Source organism: Ostrinia nubilalis, chromosome 11 (assembly GCF_963855985.1).
Source record: "Ostrinia nubilalis chromosome 11, ilOstNubi1.1, whole genome shotgun sequence".
In the NCBI taxonomy this organism is placed as follows: domain Eukaryota; kingdom Metazoa; phylum Arthropoda; class Insecta; order Lepidoptera; family Crambidae; genus Ostrinia; species Ostrinia nubilalis.
In genome coordinates, this window is record NC_087098.1 from 14500007 (window position 1) to 14527693 (window position 27687).

Here is a 27687-nt window from a genome sequence, read left to right on the forward strand (position 1 = left end):
TTAAGGTAGTTGTCGATGTATTAATAGTTTAAGTAACGGTATATTTATTAAACAAGTAAATAATATTGTTGTATCAAATTTTCAGGTCGGTATGGACATGGTGAAGCAGGATGGTTCGTTTAGCATGTGTGTGTTGTTTATCTTAGAAAATATAACAATGGAGTTAGAGAATAATAAAGAGATTCACCAAAATCTGGCGATTAACTCCTGAAAAATAAATTGAAAACAGTATTATTTTTTAAATAAAAATCTGTTGTAATAACCAATATAAACATTTAACTATATTAACAAAGGTTTTGTGTGTGTTTCAATTAACAAATAATCTGACTACTTAATCATCGTGTTTTTAAAGATATAACATATTATTTTTATCAAAAAACAAAATTAAACTAACGGAGGCCGTGTTTTTTTTCTTGGTCCTTTTCTGCATGTCGCGCTTGACACAATTTCACGCGACGGTTCGCCCACAATCTACAGTGGACACAAACTGTTTGTTAGCCCACTGGTAGTATCTGTATGGGAAAATGTAAACGAGTACAGTACTCGTATAAACGGAAACGGGATTCTGTATTATAGTTACAGACAACAGCACATCAAAATCTGTATAAAGAACAGATCTCGCATAATACAGTGTGAGTCACGTTAAAGTGTACATATGAAAATAGATGAAACTAGACCTATTTTTATCGACAAAAAAGAGGTCAAAAATTTTTTGAGATTTTTTTAAATTTTTTTATAGATTTTTTTTTCTTCCAATTACTTATTGTAAAGAAAACGTAATAACTTTTAAACTAAGCGGTATATCCTGATAAAATAAAAACAGTAATAATGCTAAATAACAGGCGATACTAAAAAAATAGACAAAATACACAAAAAAGGCCAAAAAATAATAAAAAATGATAATTTTTGAAAAAAATCTGCTTTTAAATTCGTGTTTTTTTGGTTATTTGATCAATTTCTCCAAAAAATGCCCCTATAACTGGTAGTTTTTATTACTTTGTATTATTCTCTATCGTATTGTCTTTGTAAAACCAAAAATTGCATGTCTCTATTCCTATCACAACATTTGCTATGATCGTTTGAACTAAGCCTCTCCGGGCGTGCCATTCAACGCTTCGTTAACAACGAAACTGAAAATGGCTCTAGATTTGTAATTTTGATAAAGACAAGTTAGATTTCAAATAAAAACAAAAGATTTCGAAGTAAAATAAGCATTTTAGTTAAAATTAAAATTGTCTCTACCTGTAGCGGAGAATAATGTTGTGGCAGGCCTTTGTTCAAACGATCATTGCAAACGTTGTGATAGGAATAGAGACATGCGATTTTTGGTTTTACGAAGGTAATACGATAGAGAATAATACAAAGTAATAAAAACTACCGGTTATAGGGGCATTTTTTGGAGAAATTTATCAAATAACCAAAAAAAACACGAATTTAAAAGCAGATTTTTTTCAAAAAGTATCATTTTTTATTATTTGTTGGCCTTTTTTGTGTATTTTATGTATTTTTTTAGTATTGCCTGTTATTTAGCATTATTACTGTTTTTATTTTATCAGGATATACCGCTTAGTTTAAAAGTTATTACGTTTTCTTTACAATATGTAATTGGAAGAAAAAAAATTCTATAAAAAATTTAAAAAAATCTCAAAAAATTTTTGACCTCTTTTTTGTCGATAAAAATAGGTCTAGTTTCATCTATTTTCATATGTACACTTTAACGTGACTCACACTGTATAGGCTATCTTATAATAATTTTAAGTGCAGTCAGAACGTCTTCTTCGCTGTAATGCAGGAAATTTAAAAATGTTAAGATTAATCCGGTAATTCTTCGTTATCCGATATTACAAACACATAAACCGTGTTTTGTATACACGTTGTAAAGAGATTCTATTTTATTCCCAAGTGATGAATTTCACAGCATTTTCACCAACTTCCTATAGTAGTTTATAGGAAAACCACTTCCTATAGTCTTTCTTTGATTGCGTTGGTCTGAAGTGTTTATTGGCAAAGTGTGAAATCCAGTTCAATCCAGTAAAAGAAAAGGGTTCCCAGTATGATGAAGATGATGAACGCCAGTCCCTTTAAAGCAGTTTTCTTTATTTTCTCACAGATAAATCTCCGAAAGTCCTAGCGATCTAATTGCAGTATTACCGTCAGTCTGTAGGTGTTTTGTCTTGTGTGTTTTCGACTTTTGGTGAAAGGTTGTGGCAACATTTAGAATTATATGAAAACCGAGTTGACGTCGTTCAAAGATACCAAGGTTAGCAGTAAGTCCCGCGCGTCCGCTACTTTAATAGTTTTTCTTCGCAATTCGATGCATCTTCATACTTAGTACGTGCATTAGAATAAAGGTATTAAACGACTGCAGTTTCTTCAAAAATTGTTTTCCTCATTTTCTTACAGAGAAACCTCCGATAGTCCCAGCGATCTAATTGTAGCATTACCGCCAATTAGCCTGCGCAGGAGCGCGCGGCATCCGAAGCGCGCAGGCGCCTGCAAGGTCTCCATTACCGCGGCATCTGGGTCACAGAGTGATGTGAACTTTTAACTAAACTGTCATTTAATTGTGATTGTGGTGGAATAGTACCTACCTAGTAGTAAATAAAATAGAAGTTTAACCCTTTCCCTACGGGACCTTGAAAAACAAAGTCGCCCCTCAATACGGGGTATTTTAACCTATAAAATTGTTTGCTCCACTTTACATCAAGATATTTAAAAAAGGATGAGACTTACGGTATTAAAATTTGGAAAATTATATTCTGCAACTAATGTAGTTTCATAATTAGAAGCGCATTTTACACTTAATTTACAATTTTATTGTTTTTTTTTTGTCGTAAACCGTGATTTAGTATTGAATTTGCCAAAACAACAATAGATGCCACCAGTATTGAAAAGTGACTTTTGACTTGGCGACAATAGGTGCCTCCTGTAGGTAAGAAGAGGTTAAGGAAGGAGTAAATTAAATAGAAGTTCCAGACACTCAAAAGCAAAAGAAAATCATAATTTTGCTTAACAGACTCATCTTTGATATTTGAGTTTGTAGCCGAAGGTCTCCATTACCATGGCATCTGGGTCACTGAGTGATGTGAACTTTTAACTGAACTGTCATTTAATTGTGATTGTGGTGGAAATAGTAAATAGACTCCAAGTTTGATGATTTAATACTGGCTATTTAATTTGAATTGTTGCACGGCGTTATCACGAGAAACGAAAGAAGATCATAATTTTCTATATTCTATTAGATCATCTGACCTGACACGCAAAAGGTTTATGATATGAAAACTATAGGTATAGTCAATTCCAATAATATGTTAAAGTTAATGACGTCAAAATGGACGTTTTCTATTAAAAGATTTTTTTTATCCACACCAAGGAAGCTCTTGGCCTGTATCTCACCTGATGGTAAGTGACGATCAGGCCGAAGGTGGAAGCGAGCTTCACCCGGAATCCTCAACCACGGAGGAACTGGCTATCTTACCTCTAACTGCCGGAACACAATAATGTTGTTTCACAATAAGTGCTTTTATTGTGTAATTTTGTTTCGACTATACAAAACAACCGCAGAAATAAATGAATATTCCAAATTGTCAACAAGTGATCAAGATGCAAAATGTAAAAAAGCTCCTACGTACCAACTCAAGTAATAACCGAAACAAATGAAATAAATATTCGCATTAAAACATAGTTTACGAGCGATATTTATCGTTCATCACACGAGGTAATTATCTCGCACACGATTTGGGTTAAGTTTTGATTAAAATTGAATCCTCGATTGCTTGTCCATTTTATAGGCCTTATTTATTTATTTATTACGAGTTACTCGTACGATTGTAATTGTTTGATTGTTATTGGATGCAATTAAAATGACAGGTTTTAAGGGATTACGTTGGGATTGCACTTGCTGGTTATAATTTATTTTTATTTTCTTTCTTTTATTCTTTCTTGTTAATTTTTTTAACATTTTCATTGTTATTGTGCGCTTATTTTTTGTTTTTGTGTTGTGTATTTTTTCATACTAATATTATGTTTTTTTAAACCACAATGGGAAAGCTCTTGGCCTGCTCTCTCAACTGATGAAAAGTGATGATCAGGCAGAAGAAAGAAGCTCTTTTCAGATCTTTTGCATGAAACTATCCATGTTAGATTTTAAGGACTCTACATACCAAGCCCGTCGACAGCCCGCCGGCTTAGTATCGGCGGCTTTATTTCAAAAGATTTTTTGACTGACTTGATTTTTTTTTAAAGTCGACGACACATGTCGGTTTGTCGTCGGGTTTGATGTATAGACTGCTTTAGTCTCACCTGAGGTAAGTAACAATGAGGTAGCTTCAAACTAACTCAATCTATTATGCCAATTACAATCCAACCCTAAATTATAAATAATTTGAAAAAATCGAACTATCCAACTTAAGGCAGTTCGATTTTTTCAAGTTATTTGTAATTTAGTTTGAGATGCGACTTTTAACGCTAGAAATTTTAATAAATAAAACTCTACATTCTATAAATAATAAACACAACTCTAGATTGATGTATTCAACGGTTTTTTATTTCCTTCTTACCTTTGCTGTTTCCTTGTATATTTCTTACTTTGCCTTGAGACTAACTTGGATGAATCGCAAAATATGTTCTAGCTTTTTTACATTGAAGTATTTTATAGATATGCCTTTACAAAGTATCTCTGACATACTTTTTATAATAATAATATAATACTTATCTACTAAATTACAGTTTGGTATAAAGTAATTAGTTTTTTTTTTAATTATTCAAATGAATCAAAAAACCGTAGCCTTGAATCATTAAAAGTAAGCCTTAATCAAGTAAAGCTTACGAAAACTATCTTACTGGAAAGTAAGGCATATCTCTAATAATACCAACAGTGATTACATTTGTTTATCTTTTCTTTTGCTTTTCTAACTTTTCTATTCTAACCTTTTTATTTCCACCTCTAACAGGTAATTACCGCTGGTGAGCGTAAACATCCTGCGAACTAAGGTAGGTATTAAATTATTATTAACTCTAACTTTCACAGCTTAGGAACCCTATTCTCTATCATCTTTGCGAGTGGAATTGTTGCTTAGTTTCAAACTAATCATAATCTACTCGTAGGTTAGTCCACTACTGAAGCTATAAGAGCGCTTTCACATTAGGGCGTTAGTAGCGCGACTGCAGCGCGGCAGCGGCGTTTTTATAATGTAAAGGCATGCATCCGCTGTCACATAGTATGAAAATTTCGGCAGCGCGACAGTCGCGCGTTTGTCGCGCTGCTAAATCGCCATAATGTGAAACCGCTCTAAGGGAATGCATGCTAAAGATTTTGACCTTCGAATTATCTAGCTGTTACCATACTTTGTTTTTTTTGTGTCCAAAACGCGACCCATAATTCTTAAAGGCTGCCGTTCAGTGTTATGGCAGATTGATTACTGTACATATACTTCTGTTTTTAAGTCGGAGAATTGAACTGAAATTAATTTTCTTTTACAGCTTCGTTTTCGAAGTTTTGCAGAGTAAATTGCTATAATATCTCTTAATAAGGAATTCTTCTAGCTGAAGTGCGATACAACTTTGATAACAGAACAAAATTGTAGCTCTACAAACCCAAACAGTTCTCGATTAACAATATTTTTAGTAGTTTTGAAAGCAATAAATTGCCAATTGAGTTGGCGTGTATGTCGTGATAACTTCGTCTTGGTGACAACAAAACTATTTAGCTATCTTTTAGGGCCATTGAATTAACATTTAGTAGATGGCTAATGACCAATATTAAGTTGAACCTTGCTAGTGACAGGAGCTAGTCCTAAGGTATACTGGCCTAGCCTAGCCTAAAGGTGTGCTGGTGGCATTTATCAGAGACTTAGACATATAAAACGTAGTTCTGTTTTCAATTAGTATAAATTAAGACAACGATAAAATACAGATAAATACAAGCGAATAAGTTAATTAATTTGAAGTAATCAAAGAAATGAGATATTTCAAATGAATCGCATAAAACCACATGCAAACCGTCTTCATTACCGAAATAAAGGCGCAAACTAATAAAGAAAATACTAAACGGACTCAAGTTTGATAAGTAATTTTCTCGCCGCCATTAAACGTACAGTTTATTTTTCACGCGTTTTATGAAATTGTCACTGGTCACTGCATTAACGAGTTAGTAGCTCTAGGTGTCATAATCGTTCGTTAGTTAACAGCCGGGGCGATCAGGGTTGTCACTGTGTAGCCTGATTGCGGGGCTTAGTTTCTGACAGTTTTGACAGTTGACAGCGTGGTAGAGAACAATTGGTGGTCGAGCCAAAAGGGTTAAATAGTTACAGTTGGATGTTAAATTAAACTGATGAAGTAACAAACAAAATATGCTCTATGTGTGAGAGCTTTTTGAACAGTTTCCACACTCCGTCCCTTGCATTTAATTACAGTATTGGAAAAAAAAAAAAATTCTAGACGTAACGAACGAACGAAGACGTCGTCTCTAAGGCATCACCTTCAAACTAGGAAGCTTCCGGTTTGAACTTTAAAATAAGCTTTTTTCTGAGTCTACTTGTAATGATGTTATGTAATAATTAAGTAAATTTTACAAATAAGTCACTTACGCTACAAAAACTGATGCTACAGTTAAATTACTTTAACTGTCACTTTAAGACTTATCTGTGGCAGCCCTAAGCGTGACCGGGCTAATTCCCATGATTTATGGCGGACTAAGAAGCGGACAATTTAATTATTATCGCGGTTATTATTAGCCATTACTGCGCCAACTAAAATGTCCATAGATTTAAGATACGCTGGCGCTAGCACGTAATAATATGGCAGGTACCACGTGGCATATTTTATGGAAGTAAGATACACCGCGCCAAGTTTTTAATTCAAAATATACTTGGTTTTGAAGTACCTACACAGTTTAATCTCAGAGTAAAGTAGAGCTTCGACTATTTCATTTTAACAGTTTGAATCTAATTTTGAGCGATATTTAGTCATTATATTACGGACCTAATATTCTAATTCGTGATCCATACGTATACTTACTCCAGGCAAATCAGTCGTGCCTCGAACTCCAATTTTCTTCTGATTGATTTCTTTGCGGGCTTAACTTTCCCTCGGGACTATAATAATTCTACCTTCATTGATTTGATTAATGGTGTTACTGTTGACCCTAGCATTCCTAGCTCTACTTGCAGTACTGGGAACAAGAAGTAGGGTAGTACCTACCTATTTTCCTTCCACCTTGGACGACTTTCCCAGATGAAAGAAAAAACATAGTTTATGTACCTACATAATGTGTCACGATAACGAATCTCAATGGTCATTCTATGGACCTGTGATTTGGTGAAAGTCTCGGAAGACATCTAAGCAGCGTGGGACCGATCGTTGTGGAAATCCTTGAAAGGATTTTGTCAACTTTTGTCCAACAGTAGACGTCTAACGAAACGAACGATTAAACTGTCACTCTTAGCAACTTGCGACCTAGATGAGCTCGAAGCAGGCCACGCAAATGATGATGACAGTTCCATATACCATAGACCAGGATGAGGGTGTATACTACAAATGATTGACGACGAAAATTACGTTGACAGAAGTCGTAAATAGGCTCGGAACGTCAACGTCACGAGCGACCAGAGACAAGTTTAGTATAGTTAGCGTGTCCCCCCCAGCGTGAGACGTCTGATTAATGCGTTATAATTTTGCCGCACTCCTGCGCACGTCAGGACCGCGCGTTATAAAACTATTAAAGTATGAATGACTGATAGACGATAATTTTCTTTCATTTTGACTTTGAGGGCTCGAGTTATGTGGCGGATTAAAAATGGGAGAGAAAGGTTGAAATGGGTTTGAAAAGTGCGAATTTTAAACACCAAGCCCCTAGTAAAGTACGAGTATTTTTAACAAAAGCAGTAAACTTACTTTAATAGTCAGGCATTTTTAGATTTTTTCCTTTATGCAAGCTTAAATAAACCAGCTCTTAATTCTGTGTGAGAACGTGAATATTATTTTGAATTCCGTCGCGAAAACTTTGATCGCATAGTTTCAGTTTGCCTTTCATAAATAACCATTCATATTAATATGCAATTTTATAGGTAAACTGATGTATGTGCTCAATATGACGTTTATTGGCTCGACAAATCCACATCTTTACAGCATTAATAAACTAGCAATGATTAAAAACGGCTATTATTCGCCAAGTGCTTAACTACTTTAGATCCCAATATATCTTAAAACAAGGTGTGAGGCAAATTTTTATTTAAATAAATAGCTTCCGTTGTGTGAAACGAGTTTTTAACGGAGATTAAGAATAAATTAAATATGCAACAAAATGCACTTGAAGTTTATAAATTTTACTTTTTTAGTTTGACTTAATTGGCACTTTGTCTTAGATTTTTTGCTCGTTAATGTCGCGCTAAAAATATGGCATTACTTTTTTAGCACCTTTGGTGCTTTTATTGTTGATAATGGAGTTAACATGTTTACCTAAAGCTTACGGTATGTTTGGTGGCAAAAAGTTACGGAGCTTTGGCCACTTCCGGTTTTTACCACTAAAGCTGCTTTGAAAGATCTTTGTAGGTCATATACCTAGAGCTTGACCGCCAACGCAATCTGCAAAGGCTAAATTAACCTCGGAGCAAAATTTTACTGTCATTGGACACGGAATGAAAATAATTTGAAGAAAGTAGAAGCTTTTTTCAGATGAAAAGAGTAAAAAAAAATGTGATGTTTGTGTATTATGTATTGCGTGGAAATAACATTTAAGTGAAGCTAATTATAGCCAAAGGTTATATTAAAGCTTCCAAGTTGTAGCACAGGTGACCAAAATGAAACACACAAAGTATCAAAATTTTTTTCCTCACTTGGATAATGGTTATTTATGAAGATGCGTGTGTCAATTTTTACTATACCCTAGAATCGACCTTATGACTCAGTGAGCACAAGAGTTCCTCCAGTAACAGTTAGATTCCCATACAAAGATGCAGATGAAGAATTAAAATAGACAATTAGCATAAAGCGGCGATTAACCTTCTTCGTCGCAACATTGTAAAAAGGGAATTGTTTAAACACCTGTCTAACGTCATTAGCTGTATAGAGGGGGTTTATACAGCACATTTGCGGCACGTTGGTCGGAAAACAGAATCGGCTTTCGGACCGTGTCGATTTGTAATTTCATTAACTTTTACTTGGTTCATTCAAACTTTTTTCTATATTTTACCTCTAATTGTAACATAAGTAAAACATCTTTTTCCGGTTTGAATGATTTGGAGTCATATTAAGAAACAACTCTCAAAGCTCTACAGGGTGTTGATTTCAATACTCGCCATATTTATTTAGGTGATATATTATGACTTACATAAACGTATTATCCACCAAAAAATAAATTACAAACGAAAGTGGAATTTTTAGCGAATATTTTCCGTGCAACATCAACTGTACTATGGCTCGCAATAATGCAATACGTTTACTGTGGCACGGGCACCCATCGAGCTACGCGGATCGCTCGCTTATCGTGTTGGATAGTCTACTGAAGGATACGTAAAGTTGGTAGTGTAAATAGGTATTTTTCTTTGACTAACTAAAGTTAAAGTTCGTTTTAAATTAGTTTGCTGTTTCCTATGTGTGTGTGAGTGTATTGGAGCGCTTTCCGCCACTACCTACCGCGACGGCGGGAGTAGGTATTTTCTACACAAAATTACCAGATTATTCACTTCCTACATTAAAAAGGAATGTCCTTTTAGAGCTAGAGCTAGGTACTTACCGATGCGACTTCAGATGCGTTTCCACGTGCCCTCCCGTAACAGTAAACCATGTTTACGTATCTACTCACGAGCACTGTACGTATGGTTAGGCATATTCCTAACACTCACTCACTATTACCACACTCACTATCACACGTTCACACACTAACTACTCAAAACCGCACGAGAAAACAATCAAAAATCGCAAATTTGCAATTAGAAAAGCACATTCGATGACCGAAGATCTTTGTTAACTAAAGATCAGTCCTATCATAATTAATGCTCTTATAGCAAGCTTCCAAAATACTCAAATGCAAATGATTTGTAGTAGCTCAATCGTTATTATTAAAACGATAAGAATATCAATACATTTTGATAGTTATTTCGTGTAAGTAATGAAATTAAGTTCATTTAAAATAATCACGAACATGATGATGAATTATTTTATGTAAGTTATGAAGAATGGAAGTTTAACCTGAACCTAACTAACAGCCTAACAGTCGTTCAGGGAATTTAAATTAAACGCCGATAGAAATTAAATTACGTTATTATTTTAAAATAAATTTTTACAGAGATAGAACACGGTAACGGTAGTAAGAAGTTTATGTACTAGAAAACATTTATCAAGCAGAGAGGAAGAGAAAAGTTGATGTTACAAGGCAAGAAATAAAGAAATAGCGATTGAGTACTAGGAAATTCTAAATACGAGTTAGATTTCGCGGAGCGTGCGCGCAGCCTCTCCACGTGGGAAGCAAAATCGGACTGATGAATGGAGAAAATCGATGATCCACGATTGAGCGCCGATGACGCCCGAAACACGAAGATGAGCGAAGTATGTATTCCGTGCGGCGGTATTATTGTATTTAAATGAAAGAAGTGCTAAATGATAGAAATTTTGTTTAGATACTGAAATCAATCGAGTTTAAAAACAAAATCTTGTCTTATCTCCTATCGAAAGTGAAGGAACAAGAGTTTGCCAGTGTGTTACTTCTAGGTGTTCAGTTTGCGGTAAGTTAAGTTTTATTTTAATAATTACTATCGTAAAGACGTAAAAGTTATTAAGGTAGAGAGCTAGAAATGTAAGGAATAACGAACCTGTATGAAAGAGCATTATTGTCATCTGTTTACTTTACAGTACTTTTGAATGATAAGTAACTAGGTACAAGCTTATCACACACATAAAAGCATGGTTTAATTTTTAAAAAAATGTAGGTTCTGTAAAAATTTTTATTTTGCGGAAGGAAGCAAATTCGTGTAAAAGGTTTTTTTTTTAAAGACCTACTTAATTAATTAGTTTTTAGAACAAAAAATAAACTCGTAACGTGATAAGGTGTAAGTAACTAATTTACTCATTACATTTTTAGGGTAGATTTGGATTAAGCTCCGTCCAGTAGTCGTCTTTGAACTCACAGCTGATTGTGGCTGATAGTTGACTGACTCATGGGCGAGCGCGGGTAGTGGGGCGCGGGACGGGGGGCGCAGCGTTTGCCCGGGTCACCGGGTGAGCGCCGCGCGCCGTTTGCGTTGGGGGACTATTCTGCACTGTAGTGGTCGATTATGGAATTCGTAGATATTTAAAATATAATTTTAAAAAAAATTGAAGTCAGTTTTTTTGCTGATTCGTGATCAGAATAAGCTACTTAATCAACTCCCTAAATATGGCGGGTATTGAAATCAACACCCTGTATTTAAACTTGTCAAACTTTAGAGAATTAATTGTTTTAATTTTGTTTTTTTATGCATTCAGTCTAGGATGGTACATATCTGCCCTGTAAGTGCCTATTCACTCTCGTCTTAAAAAGGCCTGGAAATTTGGCCTTTGATTAGAATATCCTGAGTTGTATTAAAATGTAGAGCCATGCGTGAAATTCAGCATTCCTACCCGATTGTCATCAAATGCCTTCAATAACTATGTTTAGATCTGAAATAAGCTAGAAACATCTTTCTTCTAATTCGTCATACTCAAATGTAAGCATATGCCGACCGGGGCAGGTGGGCATAATTCCCTGGAATGGCTGTTTTAAAACTACGCCTTCAATGGCCACCAGAGGCGAAATAATGGATAGGAATCAATAAATTAATTTAGAAACTGCAGCGTTATATTAAACTTAATTAGATATTATCGGTGTTAGAGAAGATCGCTATCCGAGTGTTTTAAAATAACGGCGCCTTTATTCTGGAATTTAAAGGAGATTGCTATTGTTGACATTCTAGTTAAAACTCTATTGTTACGTACAATTTACTAAATACTAAATTTACTAACTACTAAATCGTAATAGATGTTGCTTTGCGCCCTTGTGAATTACATTCGGTCGTAGTTAGTCTAATCGCGGCCATTGATCAAAAACGGTCGTAAAATCTAAATTACACAGGTTTTCGCCTAAAAGAAGCATGTATTATAACTGTCATATTTCCACACAAACTGTATTCCCCTTTATCACACGTAATTTTTTTTTGTCTATAATTACCCAAACTCCCAATCTTGGTGTAGAGGTTTAGAAGGAGAAATGCATGTATTTTGGTCTAGTAAAAGTCCATACTTTGATTGCACGACTGAACATAAACAATCACTACAGCTCCAAAGTCCAAGCATTTAGAATCGCAATACCTACTGCTTGCTTGTTATGGTTTTATTTTAACGCCAGTATGTGCTATCAATAGGCCTTAAACGAAAACCTACTGGACCCTGGACATACTAGGGTACCGTTCACAAATTGTAATTCCTCTATTGCCGGAGCTTCTCACGATGACAATTGTCGAAACAAAAAATCCCTCCGTGGCGTCACCATAAAAGGGTGGTAAATGGGAGTTACCACCTTTGGCAATGGAGCGAATAAATTAAAACACCCCAGGACACTTTTAGTCGGTTTTTGTACGCATTCTAGGCCCAGTGTGCATATTTTGTAATTACTAAACTTATCATCACGCATATCTAGATATCTAGGAAAATGCATTTTGGAATACAGTTTAGGCAATTGTTGAATAATAAATAAATTGTCCTAAGAGCATAATTAAGCAGATATACATACTCGTACATATACATAAAGCTATGGCTCTGAATATGCTCGTGCTCATCACATTGACATTTGCTCCAGGTGAGACTCAAACCCACATCAGCAACTCGCTTACATGAATTTTATAATTATATATATTAATAAATAAATAAATAAAAAATAAAATATAATAAATTTGTAGGAAGTTTTCTGAACTTGCCTATTTTAGCTACCGGGAGTACCAGGGCCATAGTTTTATTCTTAAGAGTCCTATGTCGAACACTCCATAAGCTTTATATCAGGTCGTCCGTCCATCATCTGCGCTTTAAGTGCTAGCTAGTGTTCGCTCTATCAAAAAATATCTATACGTTTTTCTGTACTCTATCTATCCATATAGACCACTAGGTGGACCGACGATCTGGTGAAGGTCGCGGGAGGTGCCTGGATACGGGCAGCGCAGGACCGGTCTTTGTGGAAATCCTTGGGGGATGCCTTTGTCCAGCAGTGGACGTCTTTCGGCTGAAACGAACGAATTGTACTCTATCTAAGGCTAGGTTGCACCATCTTAATTTAATGTTAAGAGACGTCAAAAGTCTGACAAACTCCACACAAAAATCACCGGTTATGGTTATAGTCACGGTATTTTTTTTCCATATAACTTCTGACGCATGATGATGTGGCGTGTTGGTATCCAAAGCTCTGCAAGCAAGAGGTCCTGTATATGTTTCTGTTAGATATTTTTTCTCATTAAATATAAGAAAAAATGGGTTTGCTCTTGATCACAATCATACCCGAAGGGTATAGATGAGATCTACATCAGAGATGTTGCTATGAGATTATCTGATGACATGACATAAACTGACAAGTTTTATGTTTTCTAAGGAACAGCTGATGAATGAGCCCATTTTTTGCCCATTTAGATATATTTTACTGTCTCGACTCGAAATCTATGTTTATATAATTGACTGTTTACAAGTAGGTACTCATATCAAATGCTATATACTACGGTGTTTGGAAAACAAATTAAGATGTTCTTCCTATGTATTATTGAAGTATTTGGTATTATACGCAAATGCGGTGAAAAACGCCCTTCAATAGTTTGACTTGTGCAATCTCATACGCAACAACTATTATTAAATGGAAGTCAGTCATTAACTTCTATTAATACTTACGTTCTATTCAGGCCCCCCACTAGGTGAACCGAAGATCTGGTGAAGGTCGTGGGAAGTACCTGGATGCGCCAGCGCAGGACCGATCGTTATTGAAATCCCTGGTGGAGGCCTTTGTCCAGCAGTGGACGTCATTTGGCTGAAACGAACGAATACGTAAACCTCTATCGTGAAATCTTTAAACCAGAACTTAACCCCTATAAAACCACTTTTAATTGACAGTGACCCAAACAAATTGGGTGGCTCATGAAAATTGAAGGGCTTATAATCGAATGCTTATCCAGCATTCATTGTATGAGTAACCAACACCTGCTGAGCGGTGTCTTTTGTCTAATTAAAAATTGAAATTTGTCGGTAATTGATACTTTGGTGGTTAATTAGCGGCAGGCACAAACGAGAACGTGGAATAATGAAAAGTGTATCACGCGATTTTCTGCGTGTGGAAAATTTTAGATTAAATTAGAAAGAGAGCGAAGAGATCGATAGTTTTGCAAGTAGAGCGTGCTTTTCATGAGATGCAAACGCGATTTCCCCGTTAAATTTTTTATCAGTCCTATGACATCAGTGTTTGTCTAACTTATGTTTGATTCATTGTTTTCACAGCGACTGAACTAATAAAGTTTTAGGACTAAAATAATGAATCTTGTTCAGTGCCATTATATTTTTAATTTGCAGAGATCGAATCCGCCTTATCTGGCATAGTTTTTTGACCAAATGTATTTGAATAAACACTTTTTGATAAACACCCAAGATCTCAAGCAATCCCTATTTCGACGATGTTAGCTCTAGAAACATTTTATTCAAAACTGCAGCACAGAATACATAATATTATATACAGTCAACTAATTTCGCATCGCATTAAATAAATATTTATGAATATAATTTCAACTTATAAATAAAAACTGGCACGGTCGCTTCCTACGGCGCTTTTTGCAACCTTAAACACACTATCATGCTCGCATCAATATGCCGATCAGTTTTTATTTTTGTCGTATTTATTTTTATCGGATTATAATATAATTATTTCGATCAATTGGAATTGAGTGTTGGTTGTTAAAGGGTTAAGATAATAATAAAGATAATGGTGTACGTGTATTATCGCCCGTCCTAGGCTGTTTAAAGCAATTTTCACGCGTCCGTCTCATTATTTTCTACTTATCCAAGCGAATTAATGTGACTAGTCCGTCTGTCGAGATGGTTTAAATTAGCTTTATTATACAGATGTGTAAAGATAAACATCGAATCTATTTCAACTAGTACACAGTGCATTAGTATGTATAGCTAATGCAATTAATCTAATGGTTATGTTTAGTTAACGGTGTGAAAATTGGCGAGACATGTTATGAATGCATTTTGTACGGGTTTACATGGGCAGTAGTATTTTTAATTAAGAAAATTGTGTACGGTCGCTAAGGTGTAATTTCCTCGTATCTAAAAGCAGGACTAAAACAATACCTGTCTTTATACAGGGTGATGCGATGTCTCAATAATTGAAAACATGGCTTTACGGTTTACTAGAATATAGAAATATCTAATATTTTTTACATTGAAAACAAGTAAAATAAAAATTATTTTTGACTTCTTACTAATAAAAATCAAACTTTACGATAAAATATGCATTGATTATATAAAAAACCCATACCAGTTCCATTTTATGCATTAGTTAAGCAACTTTAAGTTTATAGCCATGTAGTAAGCTTGAACTCATCGGTCATAATGTAATATTATAATAAGGAATGTGTGATCTTTAATCTTATTAAGTCGAAAGTGTTAGACTAGGCGCAGACCACCGACTTTACTAGGCAGATAGTTGTAATGTAAACTAAGTATGAAAGTGCGCACATTACACCGATTTGGTATAGGCCTATTCTACATACAAATTATAATCGGGCCCAACTATCGGCCAACTAAAAGTCGGTAGTCTGCGGCTAGGCTTAGGAAAAGAATATTGACTTAACCATTCGATGTTTAATTGATTTTTATATAAAGCCCGGTACAAATTAGGTACTTAGATATTTACTGTAATAGTATTATATTTTTCACCTTGATTAAAAATAATGATTAATTAGAGATTTGTGCTATGACTTGTGTATAATATAGAGTAAAATAATGAAATAAATTAATATAAAGGCTAAAGGGAGTTACGGTTAAAAATATACAGTAGCAACTCTACAAATTTCTCTACAACATAATAACCATCAGTGTGCGATATTATCGAGCAAAAATGTATGTTAAGTGTGCATTATAATCAAGTTTTCCCCATTAATACCTTACAGTTAGTACCGAGAAGAGACGGGGCCCAAAATTATGGGGCTCATCTCCCCCACTTCTTAGAAGTCGTTTTATTAATATCATTAAATTTACATATTTCCCGCAAAACTTAACGCCGGGTGTTGACATAACGGTTTGACATCAGGGCTGTCGACAACCTACGAGTGCCGTCGATTATGTATTTTTTAATAATAGGAAGAAAACCGGCTTCTCTGGATTACTTGGGGGCACAATACCACTGTCGCTTGACGTTTTAAAAGAAGAAGTTTTAACAGTAGAAGAATCGCTGTCAATATAGCACCCGTCACGAGATTGAAAATTGCCATTTTATTGTACTGGGTACTAGTATCTACTTGTACTGAACCTTTAGATTCCATCGAATTTTCAGTAAGCACCAAATAAAGTGTGAAGTCTTAAGCTTTTGTGATCATTCGAGCTACGGTTTTTAAAGAAAACTCAGTTAAACCACAGAAGAATAATGCGTTAAACTTCACACATTAGATTCCCTTCACAAAATTGTAGTACTTCCAATTATGTGTATTACATATTTTTTAAACAATGTGTATTAAGTATGGACTTGTGGCAGCCCTACAAACTAAGCCCAGTTCATCACTAAACTTGCACCAAGATGCATCTCGGCGATTAATCTGTGCGTTATCACCTGTTATCACTTCAGAAATGACGTTAATTATTCAACCTATAATGAACCTTTAGCCTGTAAAGATAAAGCCTCTTTTTAATTATCAAACATTGGTGTGATTGTAAATTTTTACGTGCAATTTTTGTACCTAATAAATACGTGAGGCTTGGAGATGCCCCCGTGGATTTTGGCACTTAAATGCTATATTTTATCGCAGGATCTGTGTAAATTTTCATAATAAAAGTTGTTTCAAAGTCTAAAATATGTTATCTGCCAGTATCATTAAAAGCTCATTTTAAGCTCCTTCGAAAATTATTCAAAACTAATACAGTCAAAAGTGTGTGCCTCTCCTCACCACTAGGCATTGGGAATCTTGCATCAGCTATATTTGACCTAACTTTATTAATATAAACAGATATTTTTAAAACAAGCACAAACTTAACGAAACAAAGAATTTAAAAAACTTAGGCTGAGTTGTACCGCCTTATTTTAACCGTGACTATAACCATAACCGGTGTTTTTTGTATGAAGTTTTAGAGACTTGACGTTTGTTAAAGTAAAAGTAAGATGGTGCAACCCAGCCCTATTGTTTACTCAAAAATAAAATCGTCATCATCAATTATAGCGTCAAATACCTCATCAAATGTGTGCCCATCCCATTAGCATCTGCTACGCCCTAAGGCATACTGTACATAATTCTGTATGTTCTACTGTCAATATTTTCCTACATTTTACTACAAATACTAGCTTTAATTAAACTATTCATTCTATATGCCCATAATAACGCAGGTGCTAAGAAAATTCCATGTAACATAAACACCTCTTCTCACTACCAACGTTCTAACTGAAACTGTATTTTATTTATCGATTACACAATTATTGTGTACGGCTGCGTATTTTCTATTCCTCCCTTTTCTATTTCTGAGCTGCGTCAATTTATAGAGGAGTGAAATGCGAGTGTAGCAAAAAATGCAGGCGCACAGACAGTAACGTAGACACATCATGGGTTAACGAGCGCTTCGTAGAGCTGGGGGGTATCGATAGATGAATGTTAGAAAACGTTGAGTACGTGGTTTTTGAGAGGGGTTTGGCGCTGGTTAACGGCTACAACGTTTTTGAGACGTGTTTTCTTTCTAATGCAATTTAGTTAGTAAGTGGTAAGATACTAAGGATTTACCTATTTGCAAGCACAAAAGCAAAGGCCGCATGAAGGACATGTCGTTTTCGAAATAAAACATTATCATTAAGATATCATGAATAAAACGCTTTGTTTTAATGTAATAAAAAGCTATCTCCTTAAAAAAATCGATCGATTTATCTTAAAAAGATTGATCCCCGCTCCACACCTGTTATTCCACGCCAACTTAATAACTAAGCGACAAAATTCTTAGCGGTAGCCCCTTAAATCACCGCGAAACCTGCTCACTTGTTAATGCACGCTCGTAAAGTATTCACCCAGTTATTATCGCTTCGAATCACATTATCTCGGGGAGCAAATAAAATTTTAAAGTTATATCGACGGAACCCTCGACGCTAACAAATTGGTCCGCTATCAGTCGATCTGCCGCAGTAAGTCGCGGCGTCACGTCGATAAATACCGATATAATGTATCGACACGCGAGGCACATCACTAATTCAGGCGACATGCGACTGAAGGATTGCTCGTTATGTAGATGCGGTATAGGTGTGTCGATGTAGAGAAGGCTTTTATTTTACATTTCCACTGACGGTGCTTTTATTAAAGACAATAACGTACGTAATAGATAGAAGGCTGATGTAAACTCGAATTTAGCTAGGGAAAAAGGTTTGCTAAGAACGATTCTAGTATAAAAGTTCTTTCTACCAAGAGTCAAACGGAGAAATGACTGTAGGAAATATGTTTCATACTCTATTTTTTTATGTTATCAGGGACATGAAAATAATATTAAAATAATTTCTACCTTTGGAATACATACTTAGGTTCATAAAATTATGAATCACTAGCTGACCTGACGAAATTGGTACCGCAACGGGGATAATGTAGGGTTCTGATGGTGAAAGAATTTTTCAAATCGGTCCAGTAGCTTCGGACCCTAAACAATACAAATAATCAAATCAGTCCTCTTTATAATATTAGTGTAGATGAGATGCATCCAAGATTCATAGAGAAAGGCAGAACAATTGGCATTCAAACTTGAATCATGTCTCTACTTTTCACTATGTACCAAGTTTTAAATCCGAATTTACTTAACCATTCAGTTATTATCCAATTCCAATTACTTACATAATATATGTAGGTAGGTACTTAGGTACAGCTTCAGAGATTTTTGTTACAAGTTCGCTCTTATCAGAACTACATACGACACAGTGTTTTAGTTAAATGTTCTGTCATCTGTACACAAAAGATATAGTCTGATTGACATTAATCTTAATACCTCCGAACAAAGTGAGAATTAATCTGATACTATTCGTCTAGTGGCCGGCCCACAACTACTGTTACGTGACGTCACCAGAAAAAGACAGAGGATACACGCCATATGATAGAGCGAGACGCGCGCAAGGTAAAAACAACATGCCAAATACGGTGGTCATATGTGGTTAAATATTGCTATACAGCTCGATCTCGAACAGATATGGGAATGAAATTTTCGCGATTCGCTTGTTTTTCGATTAGGTTTTCATTTTAAATATGCGGGGGGAGGCATTCGGTGGGCGGTTGCGCGGGACTCGGCCGTTTAGTGACATGTGCGCTACACAGGTGCGCGGAGATGATATGAAAGCTGGATCCGTTAGAAGCTTTTTTTAGCTAAACTTAGTTTGTTTGCAAGGTGCAGATGGTCGCACGTTTTTTTCTTTTGTGCATTAGTATTTTATGGGATTCCAGTCTATAGAAAATTTCTCGCTGTAATGTTGCTTTTAATTTAATTTATGTTGATATGTGCGTGTATTTATAGCGACTTGATCAAAGATGATTGGTTAATAATGTAGTTTCAAATGAATACTAGAAAGGTAAAGGTATATTTTATATTACCGGTACGAATGATAAGATTAATTTCTACTAATGTAATAAACGGGTAAAGTTGAATATTATTTAATGGAATTGGTTTCATTTATTCTCAGTGTGTAGCCTTTTAAAAAGCTCATTGACCCTTGCTACTTTACTTTTTTTAACTTATTAAAGTTAACTCTCTGATTCATGCTTTTGGTTCCTAAATGCTGAAAAGAATGCTGTAGTAAAAAAAAATACTCCGGGTAGTTATACTTATCACACTAAGGCCCGGTTTTTTGATTCGTAGTTAAAATAACCAATGGTCAAATTTGACAGATATCAAATGACAAGTGATTAAATATCAGAAAAAAATGTTTTTCGAACAACGGTTATCTTGACTTTTAGTACATTTTTTAACTATTAGTTAACATTTTGTTAATATTTAACCATTAGTAGCAAAATTTAACAATTTGTTATTTTAACTATGAATCAAAAAACTGGCCCTTAGGCTGAGTTGCCCCACCTAACTTTAACCATAACTATAACAATAACCGGTGTATTTTGTATGGAGTTTGACAGATTTTTGTCGTTTGTCAAAGTTAAAGTAAGATGGTGCGTCCAGCCTTATATTAAGAGGATTTGAACCGGCAACCACTAACTGTCAATAAAGTTTTGCTCTATCAATAAATACCTCTTGTCATTAATGTAGACACAAGTATCATTCAGGTCAAGAAATCAGTTTTCTTGTGGAAGAAGAGTTCCCAACTCTTGAACATTTTTGGAGCCTTTGGAGGTCCCTAAAGCCTGTTTTACATAGATCTTAATTAATTTATGTCAGGTCACGCATTTTTATGCAGATCTGCTTGAGGAGTCCTTGAGGTCAATCTCGACATACCCTCAAAATTTGAGGAGCTAGAGTGAAGTGACAAATCAAGCGAACGCATTTTAATGAAGGTAAAACCCAAATTAGTTAAAGTAAGCAAAATGGCCCTTTTTCTTTTTCCTTTATACATAGTCCTTTTTATGTATTACATATATCATTTTTAACGAATATACATTACATATTATTTGAAAAAGACCAATTGCCTAGTTCTAGGCGTGGTTTTAGGTTGTAAAGTGGCTACCTACCTAGATAACGTACTTAAATAGATAAATTAGGCCTGCTTGCACCATCTTACTTTAACTTTAACAAACGTCAAAAATCTGTCAAACTCCATACAAAAAGCACCGGTTATTGTTATAGTTACGGTTCAAGTGAGGTTGTGCAACTCAGCCTTAATGTACCAATATTATAAACTTTAATGTAAACATTAACGGAACTCAAAGCGGGAATTGTTGTGACGTCATAATATTATGTCAACCACCAGACCTTTATATTATTACACTGTTTTTTGAGTAAATTTTTTAATGATTGATTTTGATTTCTCTATAATCTTATATCTTACATTCCACTTTATCATATTGCATTCTAACTCGTTTTTAGTATACCCCCAGTGCAGTGATTACCTGAGTGACGACAGTGTATCATGTATGGAAATAAATTCTGGGCTAAGCGCCGGGCCGGTTGCACAAAAGGGGATTAGTGGACGTTGATGGACGGTTAACGATGAGTTACCGGTGTTAGCAAGACGGATAGTTATCCAGTGGTAAAGGGCAACGTTGTAAATTAAAAATACTAGTTTTAGTCGAGATAAAAGAAAGGTTTAATGAAGATTTAAATTTTTATACAGGGTTTCGTTGAAAATCTGTTGCTAAATTTTTCAAAAGGGGTTTTCTTAATTTAGACAACATCTACAATAGAATCGATGGCGACAGTTACTGCGTAGAAATAGTTACTTTATTTATTTATCTTACATTACTATTTTAGAATTTGCATATTGGAAAATGTATGTTTTTGTGGATACGCAAGCGCACAGCTGTTAATCCTTTTTTTATAGCTACATACGCCTATTCAAAAACTGTATTTTTTCGACCTATCGTTAAACCGATAATTTGTATCAAGAGTTCATGATAGCAATTGATTTATTCATACACTCTCTACTTTTAACTTTTATACAAGACATTTTGATTAGTATCAGCCGATAAATTACTTCACACTTAAGTCTAGCTTGAATTCTAGTTAACCGTAATCTTAGCTTAATCAGATCTTGTTAGAGTCGCATAAAATAATTACATTGTGCTAAAACTCAGATTAAACTATGTTAGTTTTAACAAACGTTGACACGCGGAATTATTCGCGATAATTATCGCGTAGACATGGGCGTATATTTTATGTATGTTCAACGTTTAATATTTGCTTTAAGCTTAGTTCATACAAAAGGTATTGTTAACAAAAGCATCAGTACAACATATTTCCTACGCCAATATTTTTCAATATTATTTTAAGTTTTATTATTCTTAATTTTATCATGAAGAGAATATTGGGATAACAGTAGCATATCTACTCTACAAGATCATTTGTAAAATTATAATTCTCATCCTTCACACTTTCAAAGTTTATTCCTGTAGTCGAGTCCATTTATCAATAAACGTCTTCTAGAGGCCATGTAGTAGATAAAAGTACTACTCTTAAGTCCGTGTGTTTTTCTTTTAAAATCAGTAACTCGTCGGAATAAAACTAACGCACTAACAACCATAACCACTACATAACTGTCTTGAGTCCTTTGGGGCAAATTTGCGTAGCGCCCGTTGCTATTTATAGCTCGAAACGCTCTAAAAACCGGAGGCAAACTTGCTTTTATGTCCAGCTCCAATAAAACAAAGTGCGCTACAAACTATTCTCTGGTTACATTTAGAATGTTTACATGCAAAATGCGGAACTGTGTGCAACAGGGTTTATGTCAACGGCGCCGACGCACTATCGCGATGGCGCGTGCGCTCTAGCGTTTATTACTTACCGATATCAGACGCAGAATTTTACTCAACACTCTTTCACTGCTACGCAAATTCAAACTCTATCTCATAACCATTACAGCACAAATCAAATCGCAACTCTACAACTGTTAAAGTGCACGTTGATTTAAAGCGGAAAACGCACAAATAATTTTATCTTTTTCCAATTCATACCGGCTGCGTATTAGGCTCTCTTTTCCTCGTCTGATTTATCGTAAAATCAGCGTTCCGACTTTATTGAATTGTTTATGTCAACTGCAGATTACGTGCCATTTGCTAATCGGCGATTATCTATCAGTTAACTAACACATGTGTTAAACCAACTGCTATTGTTAAAAGTCAACGAGTGGGCGGTGTTCGCAAACTTTGCTGTCACGTTCAGAGATTACATAATTACTGACAACATGAATTGAGACAAAGCTATTGTCATGACACGAGCTAATGAAAAAATGAAAAGTAAACGGAGTATGGAGGAGTAACCATAAGTATTTATTATTAGCCGTTAATAATATTAGTAGCTGAGGTTTTCGCTCTACCAGGAAATACTGGAAATACTGGAGAGGCATATTTTAGATGGCCCTGATTATATTGAAAAGCGACCACTTGCCATTCTTGCAAACATCGCAGGACAGTTAGGGAAGGGAAGGCTCTATCAACTTCAACACACGCTAATATCACTTCTTTTCAAGTGCTTCAAAGTAACATAAAACACTCGTAACACTATTTACAAAGCATTTCCATACAAGATTGCTTCAATGCCATCCATGTCCTTATGAGTGGACCCACAACTTCACCGCAACTTGCCAATCTCGGGGTCCAAAATAGGGATGTTATGGATATGTAGTTTCGGTTATGGATACGGTTACGGATATAGGAATAATATTATACCGAATTCGGTTACGGTTACGGATATTTTTTTATTTCGGATATCCGAAAGTTTCGGTTACGGATATCTGTGCTTTAGAATGCAATTTGCAATAGTTGTCCAACACGGTTCATTCATGGCCGCACACATTACATCGAATAAAAAGTAATAAAAAAATAAGAAATGATACTAGATGGCATTATAAAGGTAAATCAGGCTGTTACGCCTTTACATATAATGCTATACAAAAAACAGTTTAAACTGCCTACATCCGAAACTATCCGAAACTTTTGAATCGGTTACGGTTTCGGATATTTTTTTATTTCGGATATCCGAAAGTTTCGGTTACGGTTACGGATATCCATAACATCCCTGGTCCAAAAATCGGCCCGTCAGCACAAATCCGTCTGCGGGCCGACAATAATCTCGTATATTGTTGGCACGCCGCGCGTTTCTCACGCGCTATCGACGCGTGCATTAAAATTCATGCAAAACAGACTCCTGCGCACCGTGTTTGCGGACTTGTCAGAACACGCGTCGATTTCAGCGGATCTTGAGGCGTTTATACGTGACGATTGGGTAGGGATGAGGTGTGGCAACACCATATTAACTATGACAGTTAAATTAAGTTTTGTCTCTGCTTGGTCTGAGTCTACAGACTTTGTGTTAAGCTGAAAGCGGTTTGACAGTGACACGTTTTTAAAATGACATGTGCTATGCCATCAGCAGCAGTGCTAAATCAGAATCAACATAATTTTTTGATGTACCTAAATTGGACGAGAAAAAGGATATTAATTGAAATACTTAGTCTCTTGGTCTAATACTCACTCAAAGACTAAATCTTTTTAGAATATCTACCTTAGCCTAGGAAAGCCTTTGTCCAGCCGTGGACGTCATTTGGCTGAAACGAACGAACAAACTCTTGCATAAAGAATAATTACATCGACGACTTTTTCTACCTGCATCGTTATTCAATCGTTTCAAGTGCCGCCCCGTGTAAATGCCGCCAGCGAATACAAATGAGATGACTCTGATATAGGTATAAGAAAGTGGCCGTTGCGTGTAAATTCGTCAACGCTGCATTTTTAAAGCTCGCATGCATTTACATGTAATGCCATGCAATGTGATGCTCACACTTCAATTTGGTGTGGCCTTACATCATCGGCTGTCATAAGCTACGTTTAAATGTGAGATATTTAACTGGTAAAGTTCATGTTAATATAATCATCTGAGGGATGTAACACTTTTGCTGCCGATTTCCAAACACTGGCGACGAGCTGAAGGAAAACGTGATGAACGTTATGATCGGATGATCAAGCGTGAAAATTAGCTAAATCTGGCAATAAATGCTATCTTTTAAACTTTAGTTTCTGTGGTTTTAATAAGGTGCTTTGCTGACGACTGTATCATTGAAAGGGTGAATTAAAAAATAACAATATTCGTATCATTGTTTAAACCTCTAGATTTTAGCAAATTACATCTTGTTACATTGTTAAGTACTTACCTATACTTTCTTATTCATAATATTATTACTTATTATGGGAAAGTAACTCTATTTTCATGTTATTATTATTACTTCTAAACCGCAAAACTAATGTTGATGAATTTAAGTTTAACTGCAGAAGGTAGTTTATTATTATTCCCATTAATGTAAAATTAGGCTTGCTAATTTGACTAATCAAAAACAATATTAACTCTCCTGCTGTGATGACTTGATGAGATGTTAACAATACTTTAACAAGTAGTTAATTGCTGTTCAGTTACTGATGGTTCACATCGTCGATACGAGTTTACATGTTTACAGACCAGTGTAAAAAATGGTAAATTATAGAACAACCTTTAACTATAATTTGTATCGTAAAAGTAACCATTTTCTGGAGCAAGTTTTTAAATTTAAATTACCTAATCGGTTCGCCAAATCCACCTGCTACTGAATTTTCGGCTTATTACCTCTCACTTTAACCTACTTTCGCAAACGATAATTTATAAGGCGTTATTAATAGCCGCCCTTGCGCCTTGAAATGAACTTGTCAGGTTGACACCTGTCAAGTTGACATCTGTCAGATTGACAGATAAGCTAATAAAGCGGGTGTGTCTTGTGTGGCGTCGGGATAAACAATTAACTTTTTCGACTAAAGCTATTTTTAGAGGGGACGCGAGCCTCAACTCTTTGCTTTTGCTTGTGTAAGTGTTCTGGAGTTGGACTGAGCAGGCGAAAAAAAGGCTGTTGGACTGAATTGCTAATTTTGCAAACGTGTATGTATTCTTTCATTTGATTTTGGAACGATTACGAACCTATTAAAACTGAAAGTTTTGTCATACCTAGACCCTACTAAAATTACTGAACTCTAGCGAACTGTTTTAGGTTATTCAATTTTTGACGTAGCTCCTAAAGGAAAAATTATTGTACCTATTTGAGTAAGCTATCCTTCTTATTTGTGCTTTTTATGAAGAATCTCTTTGTATAAAAGCTCATAATTCAAAGAATGTTAATTCCACACCTCACCACTTCCTTTACTACAACAATTACCGCCATATCGGTTGCCGGACTCAGCGTAAAAGCCTTCCAGCGTAAAAAGTAATGCTCGTTGACCTGCAACCGGAAAAGCTGGATAAATAGAGCGCGTGCGACCGAGATAGCGGACGGCGACGTGACGTCACTTCCCGAGCGGCGCGTGCGGCGGTTGACAGACGCTGTTGTAAAAGTTATAAGCTTATAGCAGTAAGGAAAATCTTAAGGGTGTACTCCTTAAAAATGTCTAGGTATGTTGCCTCTTTCCTCCTCTTTTTCTCTCTGATGTTGACAAACATAATTTTAAAATGGCAATTATTAAATACCTAAGAAGATCTAAACTATCTTTATCTACACTTGTTTATTTATTCTCCAGCTTGATTGCGTACCGTTTTTCCAAAAATACTAGTATATGATGTTAAAAAGTTTATTTGAGGGCTAGGACCATTCATACCTACCTACTAGGACCGTTCATTGTGGAAAACCTTGGGGGAGACCTTTGTCCAGCAGTGGACGTCATTTGGCTGAAACGAACGAACGAACCATTCATACCTACCTACGTACGAGTATGAGAGGCATACAAGTCAGAAAAATATTCAAATGATATTCATAATTTCACTCGTATAATCGCACGTTAATAAATTTCAGAGACGACAACCATTATGAACGTCTTATCATCTCTTACCATACAGTCCTAAAAATATAGAGAAAAAAGCTTGTAACTTGCACCACACCTCAGCGCTAGGCCGCGCCGCTTCCGCCAGAAAAGCACACATCTTCTTCATCTCCCTTAAAGCCTTATTCCCAGACGGTAAGGTCGAGTCTGGCGCAGCAGGGCAGCGTTTTTTCAAACACCGCCGCACCCAGCCGGAGGATGTCCGCAAAGGCTGCCCTCGTGGACTATCTAGATTAGCGCGAGCGGAATGTTGAAGAGGATTGTCTAGTTTTTTACGTAAAATCTTAGCTCATTTTAGACTGTGGCACGAATTTTTCGGTCTTCAGACAGACACTTTTGATTTCAAAACATCTGACAAAATTTTGGCTCGTTTTAGACACGAATTTTTCGGTCTACAGACAGATAAGTACTTTTTATTTCAAAATATGTTTATTGTGATAGTCATTTTTAACTTTCGCGTGGTAGGTAGTTGAAGTGAAGTGCAGGTCGAAAAGCCTGGCGAATGAAAAAGTTATTACATAAACTGCTAATTGCATTAATCTGCGTGTTTATAAAAGTACTTATATTCACAAGTTATAAATTAAAAGCAGATTAACTAAGTAAGTATACAAGTAAACAAAGTAGGTTTTCTCATATTACTCAACTTTCATTTACTAGTAGAGTAAATATTGCGTCTCTCATTTTCTATTCTATTTTCCATAGAGCTTTTCTGTTTCAATATTTATTTGCAGTTTCACGCTATCATCAGGTAATCTCGTATTTCGAAAGGGCAAAAAGTGCAATCCAATAAACAGTGTTAACTACGAAACGGATATGAAACTACGGGCAGTCATGGCGATCCTCTCTGATTGAGCAATAAAAACATAATCGCCCTCCACTGCAGTGGGAAACGTCAAATAGAACAGCCATGACAATTATTACAGACTGTTGAATCTAGACTAGTAAAGAATCTCGTGTTGTTAGCCAAAGTAATTTTAAATTGGACCAT

The 27687-nt window shown here is 35.5% G+C and overlaps 1 long non-coding RNA gene across 1 annotated transcript in view; it reads right to left on the reverse strand.

The window, feature by feature from the left end:
* Positions 1 to 27687, reverse strand: part of LOC135076370 (uncharacterized) — a 120656-nt gene that overhangs the window by 9864 nt on the left and 83105 nt on the right. The window contains exon 4 of the long non-coding RNA XR_010258248.1: positions 13879 to 14014. This is a non-coding gene — a long non-coding RNA (uncharacterized LOC135076370). The remainder of the gene's footprint in view (positions 1 to 13878; positions 14015 to 27687) is intronic.